This window comes from Telopea speciosissima, chromosome 9 (genome assembly GCF_018873765.1).
Source record: "Telopea speciosissima isolate NSW1024214 ecotype Mountain lineage chromosome 9, Tspe_v1, whole genome shotgun sequence".
NCBI lineage: Eukaryota > Viridiplantae > Streptophyta > Magnoliopsida > Proteales > Proteaceae > Telopea > Telopea speciosissima.
The window spans coordinates 54,619,267-54,630,431 of record NC_057924.1 but is presented as its reverse complement, the minus strand read 5'-3'; the positions used below and the strand labels follow the sequence as shown (position 1 = coordinate 54,630,431).

The 11,165-nt window shown below is 36.0% G+C and overlaps 1 pseudogene; it reads right to left on the bottom strand.

The window, feature by feature from the left end:
- Positions 1-3,039: 3,039 nt before the first annotated feature.
- LOC122639112 lies at positions 3,040-9,619 on the bottom strand (annotated as a pseudogene).
- Positions 9,620-11,165: the final 1,546 nt, after the last annotated feature.

Below are 11,165 nucleotides of genomic sequence, written 5' to 3'. Positions count from 1 at the left end.
TCCATCATCTCAAGAATCTCTAGAATAAACATCAGTTTCGCAGACTATATGAATCTTTGTCAGCAAAGATTGGTGATTAGTAAATTTGAGAAACCCAATCCAAGAAATTTGTCAGAGAATTTATGTAATTTCGCAATTGAAGAGATAGGGTTCCACCCTGAGACCAGGTGCCCAAATCACTGGAATTGTAGGTTACCAATTTCTACGCTTTCACTGTACACTCACTGCACTGTTCTGCAATCGCTGGACTCTAACCACAACTCCACAAGTACCACCTAGCTTCTACATTCTTCCTCCACCCACGAACTTAGTATCCTTTTTCAGTTGGGGTTAAAGAAGCTCGGACATTCCAGCATCAATTATGTTCTCTGTGAAGAGTGAATCCACTTGACAAGTAGGCAGATGAAGAACTTAATAGTTTTATGGGTTTTGATAACTAGTCCATAATATCAAGGGAGTAGCTCATTAGCAAAGACTAACACCTCATAATAGGGCCTAGCTGTGAATCATAAAATCAGCTCATCCTGTAAATTTGGGGCTCCTTGCTAATTTTCTACTCGTGTAAATTTGGGGTTTCACCAAAAAAGTAAATTTGGGTTTTCTTAACATACTAAATCAAAGAGGAATCAAAATTTAGGTTAGGTTCTGTCAAGAGTTTGTTACCAATATAATCACAGAAAACATTCTGGATGAAGATCTTCAAGATACGATGGATTTCCTTTAGCTAAGTGCATGTTTTCTCCTCCCTTTCTCAATTTCTTCTTGATCTACTCGGCAGTTGATGGCAATGGAAGGTTTTTCGGACGGCATTAGAAGAAGAAAATGGTGGTGACCGCTCTTTATAGCAGCCGAAATGATTCTCTAGCTTCAGTGACCTCATATGGAATTTCTTCTTCAGAGCTAGAATAATCGGGGGCGATTGGTCATGGCAGAGGGAAGGGCAGGGGCAGGGGCAGGGGCAGGGGCAGGGGCAGGTTTGAAATTATAACGAGTTTTTAATTATTGCATGATTTGTTGGGAAACGAAGTGGGTACAGATACGGGTACCTTGGTTCCGAATTAGGTGGTGGGAGGGGTGTTGTGGGGGATCCAGATCCTCTACGGCATGGGCTGCTCCAATGGCCATGCTGTGTAGGCACAGGGCAAGGGGTGTGGATGAGTAAATAGTTTAATAATGTTTTTTAAATCAATTAGTATTGTAAGTGAAATTCTTTTAGGTGGTTGTTATGCATGTGCATGATGCTGGTGAGCTATATTCTGAACATTTGAATTTCAATATCAATGTTTATCTAATATAAATAAATTGTGAAGAATGGAAATAAAATGAGAGACACTATAAAAGTATTACAAGTATATTACACCACAATCTATAAGACTCAGAGAGATTCCTATCTTAAAAAATAGGGAATTGTTGGAAGATGACTGTTTGTAATGGCTTGGTTATAGAGGTAATAGATTTTTACTATTTACTATATAACTATAAGATTGTTAAATGATCAAAAGGCTTTAAATTATTCTTTCTCAACATAAATGGTATTATTTTTCATATTGTTCATTTAACACTAATTTTGCCTTTTCTTTTCAGAAAGTTTATCTACCATGGCCGCTATTGTAACAAAACAATATTTTCATTTGCTGCAAAAAAATTTCAGCTATTTGAAGGTCACCAATATTGAGATTTTAGATAATTATAGATAAATATGAACTAATTAAGGAAATGTTAATTGGCTAATAAATATGTTGGAAATTAAGTCCAAATAGACTAATTAAGATTAGACTCTTTTAGGTGAAGAAACCCAAAATACCAGTGTTATCGACAAATCATGGAAAAGCTAAAAAGGCAAATAGTCTGAAAATGTAATGTAAAACCAACTATGCTCCTCTAAATCATTGATAAGGATACTAAGGGATGTATTTTATACTAAAATTTCTTTATTTTCCTCTTGTGATAATTAGTTCTTATCTTAAACAATATAGCAATGTTGGAAATATATAGGGCATTGTTCTCTGTGCCACAGCACAGACTGCACCCAGGCACATGGGGGTGGGCGCAATGACCACCCTGCCCCCTTGAGTGGCAGGCCCATGTGTTTGGGCGCAGCCTGCGCTGCGGCACAGAGAACATGAGCCCATACATATATATATATATATATACATATAGGAAAAAAGTTCTCTGTCCGGGAGTGTGGCCTACGCCAGCACTCCCATGAGTCTATCTCTCTCCTTCCCATGTGAAAAGTCACCTCTGCCCCCTTGTTTTAAGGAGGAGAGAGATAGACACATGGGAGTGTTGACGTAGGCCACACTCCCGTATAAAAAACTGCTTCCCATATATATATATATATACTAGTAAATATGCACGTGCAAATGCACGTGTAAGCATTTGTTAAGTGGAGGATAGCAAATTATTTTGGTAAGCATTTGTCTTTTTTTTTTTGTGGTAGAATAATATAAGTACTTGACTCTTTTCAATACATATTGATGCATATCATAAAACATTATGGTATAGAAAAATGAGAAACAATATAATAGAAATAAATACTAATAAATACACACTGAATGAGTAGTGGTAGATAAGCTTTGTAGTTTGTAGCAAGTGATTTTGCAGATTTGTGAGACAAAAATGACGATTGAGTTGATACAAGACTAAAGTATTTAAAAGATCATCAAGATTTTATATCAATTGAAAACTGCTTCCTTAAAATGAGCCAAGATATTTCAGCCAATAAAACAATTAACTAAATTAAATTTAAAAAAAAAAAATAGAAACTATGGGTTGAAAGAGAGATTTAATATGATTAATCGAATGCACATTAGATTCGATGTAACTACAGCTTTTCAAAATACATGGTGCAAACAAGCCCAGCTCAAAGCTACAAGTTTGCACCTCTTAACAATAGGAACCTCTTTAAAATTCATACAATCAAAGAAAAACATGAATGAAAGCTTGATTAAGCATTCTAGTCACTTAACATGAAATCAATAAAAGTTAAAATCCTTGCAACATACAAAACTGAAGGTCACCTCCACAATTGGGCTCTCATTCACTATCACTTCGTAAGATGTAATACATTTTGGATTTTTTCTCTAAATGGAAGGCCTTCCCAACAACTGGAAATAGTAGCTGATGAATTGAAGAGTTGAGGAAAACCCACGATTTTAAGAAGAATCTTCTAAATGAGAGCTCAATGGGAAGGTACTGAAAATACCAAGTAACTACAAGAACTTAACTTTATGACCGTCATAATTCATAAAAGAGTATTATTTTCTTCGTTCAAGCTAAGCAAAAGAGAGAACAATACAAGCATGCAAATACAAAATCCTTATTTAGGAACCAGAAATCAGCCAGGCAATTACCTCAAGCATATTGGGGTCCTCAGCTATGATATCAGTGTTACGACCTTGGTTCATCATCCCGCTGGCACCCTGATTCAGTCAAAACCAGTCAATCCTCGTCAAACGAACTCTTAAGACAATTAAAATGCATAACAATTTTACCCAATATTCTGTACCAAATCATTCTAAAATATAAGAAATAAATGGCTAAAGACATACTAAGCATTTTGCATATCATCCCAACATAAACAACAACTTACCTACACTCCAAAAAGGATACCCAAGCATTAATGAATAGGACACAACTTCAATTTTGTACAAATTTTTCAAGCATCAAGTGTTTGGTCTCGAATCTCAGACAAGCATGCTTTCCAGATTCCATTTTGGTGAAAATAATAACAAAAAGGGTAATCAAAATTGCAAGGTAAAGTATTGCATAATATATTATAATAATGATTGAATTACATCGACCAAATACTTGACGACTACACAATGCTACACAAAACACAAGGAAGATACCATGTGAGGCAACAGTAACACAATGTAAGTTTGAGCAGTTACAAGGGTTTTTTTTTTGTGTGTGTGTGTGGGGGGGGGGGGGGTTGGGGTGAGTAAGGAAGAAGCTTGGCAATCTAGGATTCACCTCAATGAGGTTCTGAATTTGACCAACCCGCTTATTTACTACTTGAGTGCTACCATCACCTACAACTGTGGTAGAGTCCTTAGTAAGTACAAGCACAAGACCTCCCTCTCAGCTTTGTCAAAGGATAGCGCAACTTCATCCCTAATTATAGTTTTTGCACCAAGTACAAGCACATCTCCAAAGGTCAGATTTAAAAATAAAAATAAAAAATAAATAAAAATTGAATGTTATACTGCAGAGGTATGAAGTCAATTCCAATGAAACTACCATTGAGGTTAAATTGAAAACATAGATAACGGACTTGGTGAATTCGAACCACCATCCTCTTGAGGTATGCAGTCATTTCCCACACCCCAAGTACTCTGCCAATTGAGCTAAAGATCCATATTTAAATCTATAAAGAAGAGAAAATCTGTAAGTAGAATGAATATATTGGACAAACCTGATTGACAGAAGGAGGAAGGGGCCTGGGACTGGGTCCCATGTAGTGAAAATCGATCAACTTCTCTAAATCGGTGTCAAGATACTCGAAGATCAAGTGGAGAAGTGGCTTCTTGTTCTTGTTGACGTGCTACACAGAGCAAACTGCCATAGAAAGAACAAAACCATGAATAACTGGAGGTTGAATTGGCAGGGTACACTATTTCTTAACAAACCCAGAGAAATTGTAAACCCAAACAAATAAAAAAATGAACAAGAACCTCTTAGGATAACCACAATGAACCAATCCCGAACCCTAAGAAGAGAGTAAAAAAGAAGGGTTCTATTACTTTTTATTCCCCTTTACCAGGTTCTTCAGATTCTCAAAAAGAGAGTGAAAAATAAGAAAACCTGGTTTTGATTCTCCATAAACGCAACATTATCAATTAATGAATGTCGTTCAACTATTTAGTACACCCATCAACCAACCAAGATGCAACTAAAAGGAGCTCTCTCTCTCTCTCTCTCTCTGGATAGTTGAATTATATGGGAAACACTCAAAGCAAAAAAGATGACTTTGCCTCATGGATATGTTTTATCCCACCTGATGATTCATCGAGTGTGAAGAAATCAACGACCAGGGCTAACAAAACGTTACTGCTTTCGCCTTGTATGAAAATAGAGTAAATATAAACATGAGTAACAGATCCGAAATCATGTTTCATTCCCATAAATTTCATTAAGAAAGAGAAAATATGTTTGGATAAAAATACAAACCCTGATTTGGATGCAGAGAAGAAAGAACATAAAAAATTTTATGGTGTGAACTTTTACCTGGTTAGCATTTGTTCTCTGCAACGATGGAAGCAACGATGGACCATTATGTGTGTGTGTGTGTGTGTGTGTGTGTGTGTGTGTGTGTGTGTAAGAGAGAGAGAGAGAGAGAGAGAAGAAGAAGAAGAAGGGAGTCATGGACGTTAGAGAGAGATCAATGAAGGGAGAACAATGAAGGCGTTTCATCCTTTGTGGTTCTCTAAGATTTAGAAAAAAGCAGTGAATAACCTCTTCCAATTATAGACATCTATAAGATTTCAGTTCAAGTTCAGTTCATTGGTAGAAAAAAATGATCTATCAAACCGTCAACTGAAAACCTACTATTAGTAAGGCTGCCATAAACGAACCAAATTTGATAGCAGAGTAGGAATTTAGGTTGTTGGCTAATTGAAAGACTAATTAAAATAGAGTGAACACAACCACCCACCCCCCCCCCACACACACACACACAGAGAGGAAGAGATCTTTAACCATTGTTTCAAAAGATGAAGTAACCTCCACTACGTAAGACAATATCTGCTGAAGGATAAGATCTAGAAAAAAAAACAATTTTGAGAGTTTTTAACTTTCTAACAGAAAACATAACAAGCTGGAAGGCAATTTGATTGTCATCATTCAGAAATTTTCTCAATGTAACAATGTAAAGGTTATGGACAAATAATGCCTCTTTACACCAATATATTAAAGTTAATTCAATTTAAAAAATGCAATACGTTGAATTTTAGTTGATTAACAAAACTAATTATAAAGAACAGGAAAACAAAACCAGTAAATCTATGCAATCAAAGTCAAGCAGTAACCAATGCTACCCTATCAACAACAGGTCTTTATTGTTAGCAATTAGTAATATCAACTCAGAAAGATTTTTCCAGATTATAAGAACAAAATGCACAAAAAGACAATTCAATGATTATATATCGACATCTCAAGAAATTAATAGAATATTAAATTCCATTCTACAAATAGGAAGAAAGCATTAAATCATTAGTTATAAATTAGTTCATATTTTAAGTTTAATTCCATTCTCAAAAAAAATCTAAAGCAGATATCAGGGGGAAGGGGGGAAAATAAATAGGGAAAACAAACACAAAATGAAGAACGTGAGGGTATACATGTTTTATGATGTGCATAGTTACATTTTTTTTTTAATATTGACTACTTGACTACTGGTATTGAACGAACTGCCTTACTGTTGATCCTCTCCATCATGATATAATTATCTTCCACACTTTCAATAGATAGATCATTCATAAAAAAGAAAAAAGAAATAGTTTCAAGAGACTGATCAAAATGGTTCCCTATCTTGTAGACTATTCATCAAGGATATTACATGAGAATGAATTATTAAAGATTAGAACTGGAATTGAGATCTAATATATGGCAATGATATCTAGATTTGCAAATTTCAGATCTCTAAAGTTCTATGGTAGTATACGGAATCTAAAGAACTGAACCACCTTAACCATTCAAACCAGAATTTGTTTTTAGTTGGTGAACAAATAACTTCTGTATCTCCAGGTTGTGAACTTTTCATGTTTAATAAGCTTGGAAAACACCCTTTGATATAATATTTGTTCCCCATTTAATATAATTTTCAAATGGAACAGCAAAAGAATCTAAGGATTCCTCAGCACCTGCATCTGATTCCAATTAGTTGTCACTACTTTAGTCCATTATAAGACAATTTCATGGGAAGAAAACACACTTTAGCAGTAAACTAGGGGCATCAATTTATGATGGAATTATGAAATTCAGTTCACCTTCCGTAGGCAGTCCTCTTCTAGCTTCAGTCTCTTGGTAGCTTGACTTTCAACACCAGAGGGACTATCCATCCTTTTACCACTGTTTTGAACGAATGGCTTTCCTGACCTACAAATAACACGTAACAAAATGAGCAAATAAATAAAAAAACATAAATAATGAAATTGCAAAGAGACAAACAGAAAATAAGCATAATAATTGATGAAATTAATTCCCAACACCAAATGTAGAGGATTTCAAAATAGTAAATTAAAAAAACCTCAAAAGAAGAATGGATCTATACAATCCCTCAATCAACTACCTAACCACAGAAATCCCCAAAAATTGTAATATATAAAAACTGTCCTTCGTAATTTAAACATATCATGGGTTTCAGTTATTGAGATTAGATTGGGCATATAAGCTGAGTCAAAGTACAATTTCTCCAAGGAATGACCTGACCAACTCACTTGACACCCATTTCCACCCAAACTTGTCCAGCATCGGTTGAGATTAGATGAGTCAACTTGGGATTGGCAGAGTCCCATTGGATCTTGGAAATTCTACAGATGTTAAATGTCAAGGATATCACCGGTGAGAATTTGTGTCGGCAAGAGGAAGAGAGTTAGTTATAAGCAGCTCCTTATAGACTCCAAATACTGAAACGTCACCCACCAAATCTATGAGGTTTTCAACATAGATGTATTTTTTCAAATACACAAAAGAAGGGGATAGAGTTTTATCACCAACCTGCTTAACATGAATGGCTATGCAGATGAACTAACTGGTTCTATTAGAATAATCAATAAGCCATTTCAATTTCCATAAAAAATATCTGTGAAGTGGAGATCACCCACCTGGCATGCAATACAGAAATAATTAGGACACCTGAGTTGGGTGAAATTCTTCATTATTTTCCCCCATCTAAGACATCACCAGTGACTCATAGACAGGTTAAAGTTGAGAGCGTGAAGCCTATTAGCCCAATAGTTTAGGATGATCCTTTTCTAATTCTAATTAATAGACATGGAAATAGATCCTTACTTGAAAAAACTTTTAGAACTATTTGAGTTGTTTCTACAAAGAATTTTTTGATATTCCAGATCGAAAGAACTTAATCCCAACAATCAAACATCAAGAACTCTGTAAGTGGTCACTTTCCTGAATAAAAAGAATTATAGGAGAGTACATATATATGTATAATTTAATGAATAAAAAAGAATTATAAGGGAGTACATATATATTTGTATATTTAATGAATATGCCACCATACAACACAAAAGGCACCCTAAGTATAAGAACAGGAGAATTATGAAAAGAACACATCTACCAAAAGAAGAAAGATGGAAACATAGTCGTGAGATACCCTCATCATTGCATTCGCTTTGCACACACTGATCTCCATTTCCTTGAACAATTCCGATGCTTTATCAATAAGCCCATGTTTGCAATATACAAATATAATGGAGTTGTATTGCTCAGTGTACTTCAATTGTTTACTTGACTTCATTTCCAACCAAAGTTCTTCAGATTGATTTAGCCGTCCGATTCTTCCAAATGCGTCAATGGAGAGCACAAAACTCTTGTTTCTAACATGGGGGAGTTATTGTACAACACCCCATGTGCACTCAAGCTCCTTCTCCTTCCCCAAATAGCCATATAACATAAGTAGAACATCCAAGGTTGACCAATTATCCCCTGTTTTCACCTTCTCCACTGCTTCAACATAGGTCTCAGACACGGCATATAACCTTGCCACGGCATGGGCTGTAGCCAAAATGCAGTAAGTTATTTCATTAGGCTCTACTTGTGCTTGTTTCATATAATGAGACACCTTTGTCAAACCTTGAATGCTGTGCTGGTTAGCTTCAATTTTCAAGAGAATGTTATATGTGGAGACGTGAGGGACAACGCCATCAGCCTTCATTTGAGTGAGGATTCTTGGGATGGCTTTCCTGCGGCCAGGGGAGGAGTGGAGGATTATGAAGCGATTGAAGACATAGGGAGAGATAGGGTGTCCCAGTTCCCACATCTTCTTCATGTATGCCAATGACAGCCTGATGGCGGCCTTTTCCAAGCAGGCCATGACAAGATTGTTGTAGAGCAACTCATTCTGAAACTCGGGAGGGACACGGGAGAAAAGACGCTCACCTTGCGATATCCCATGAAGCTTAATCGTGAACTCCAACAGATAAGAGTAATCGAGCTCCTTCAACTTGTAGGGTCTTTCCCTAATCATGACCTGTCACAAAGTAGCAGAAATTCAACCTCAACTCTTTTTTATATGTGCCTCTTTCTTATTCACACACATTGACTTTAGTAAATCCAATGGGAAATAATGAGCATCTACCCAAAAGAAAATGTTTTTGCAGAAAGCACTTAACTTTTTGATATAGTACTCTACTAACATTAACATTGAAGAGATTCAGTTGGTGGCGTCGTTGTTCTTGTAAGCATTTAAGCAAATGCATAGTGTTCTTTTAAGGAATTCGACATAAACATGCACCGTGAGAGGTACTAAGCAGAGGAAAAATTATAAAAACAAGAGGGGAATCACCTCAAGGGCGCGTTTATTCATATTGAGTTTCCTCAGTCGATTAACGGCGTGGAAGATATCGCCTCTGTGAACGGGAAATCCATCGCCCATCCAGCTCTGAAAGGCAGAGAGGACGGGTTGTCTTCTGGCGAGCTTCTAATCTTCCAGGATAAGCAGTTTCTAAGCTCCTCCTCTCGAAGGTCTTGGGTTTGGTTTCCCACCTCAGATGAAACATCTGAATTTTGGGTGCTGGAGATGAAAGAAGAAGAGATAATTTGGTGGAGCCACGGAGTGATTCTACTACATATAATGGTTCTATAGATGCCGTGAAAGGCCCTCCTTTCGCACCACAGAGCCACTGCGTTCATTCTACCAATTTATCTACTAAAGAATCTCTCTTCCATATTGCGACCAGGCTTAAGAGTTGAGCGAGCGCTCATACCGTCCGTTTGAATCTCTTAGTGGGGCTCTGTCTCTGTGCCACCTAGAATTGTGAAGGATTCTTCCTACCAAAAAAAATAGATCTGAAGGATTCTTATAGAATATATGAGATAATGGATGAAACGTGAAAGATTTTTTTTATTTTTTTTTGGGGTAAAAAACGTGAAAGATTGAACGTAATAAGGAAATTAATTTCTTAGTAGCTAAGTATTCCAAAAAAAATAGAAAAAGGGAAAGGAAAAGAAAAGTGGGAGGGAGAAGAGAAAAAAAGAGAGAAAAATAAGGAAATGGAGAGATTAATCTAATTTTATGGAGATTATTATTTTTTTTTTTTATTGCCTTAATTTTATGAGGGAGAATTGGAGAGATTTTCTCTCCATAATTGTTAACTGATTTACTTTTGGTAAATCTAATTTTGTGAAGAGATTTGTTTTAAAAAATAATAAATATTATTAATATTAATTAATACTAAGGAGACCTAAGATTAAAAAATTATAAAAAGAATGACATAAAAATTAAGAATTGAAGAATGGAATTTTAGATAACAATGAAGGGTAGAATAAGTAACTGAAAGGCCACTGGGTAGTTTTATATAATAGTATGATATCTTTTGGGTGATTTGGATTATTTTAATAAAAAAATATTTATCTTCATTATTTTATGTACGGATTCGAAGTTTTTAACTTAAGGAATTAATGAGAACACTGGAGGCACCACACTTAATGGAAAAGGGAGTACGGGTCCAAGAAAGAGCTTATAAAGCTGCAGTTCCACTGTTTGCAGCAAGTGTAATTACAATAATATCCAGTATTGAGCAAGCGCTTAGTGGAAACATTGCAAGTGACTGGGCAAGAATATTTATCTTAGTGCCCTCCTTGTGTCTGATGTTGGCAACTTCGACAAGTGGTGTGGCTCCATTTATACTCTCAATGATCAGCAAAAATTTCACAAAAATGATGGATGTCATAGAATTTCTTATATGGTTCCCAATCAGTACAATTATATTAGGTTTATTCTTGGGTTCTTTGTACTACTTCAAGGTGGTAGTTTGATACAAGGTCTAGCTTGTTGGGTGGGTGGTCAAGGAGATGTGCGAATTATATGATTGATGGATTGGGGTCCTTTGTAGGGCGACACAGTGTGTAGCACTCCATCCGACGGCCCTGTGTGTTTGGGCATGCAGCCCAACACACAGAGACCATTTAACACTCTTAAA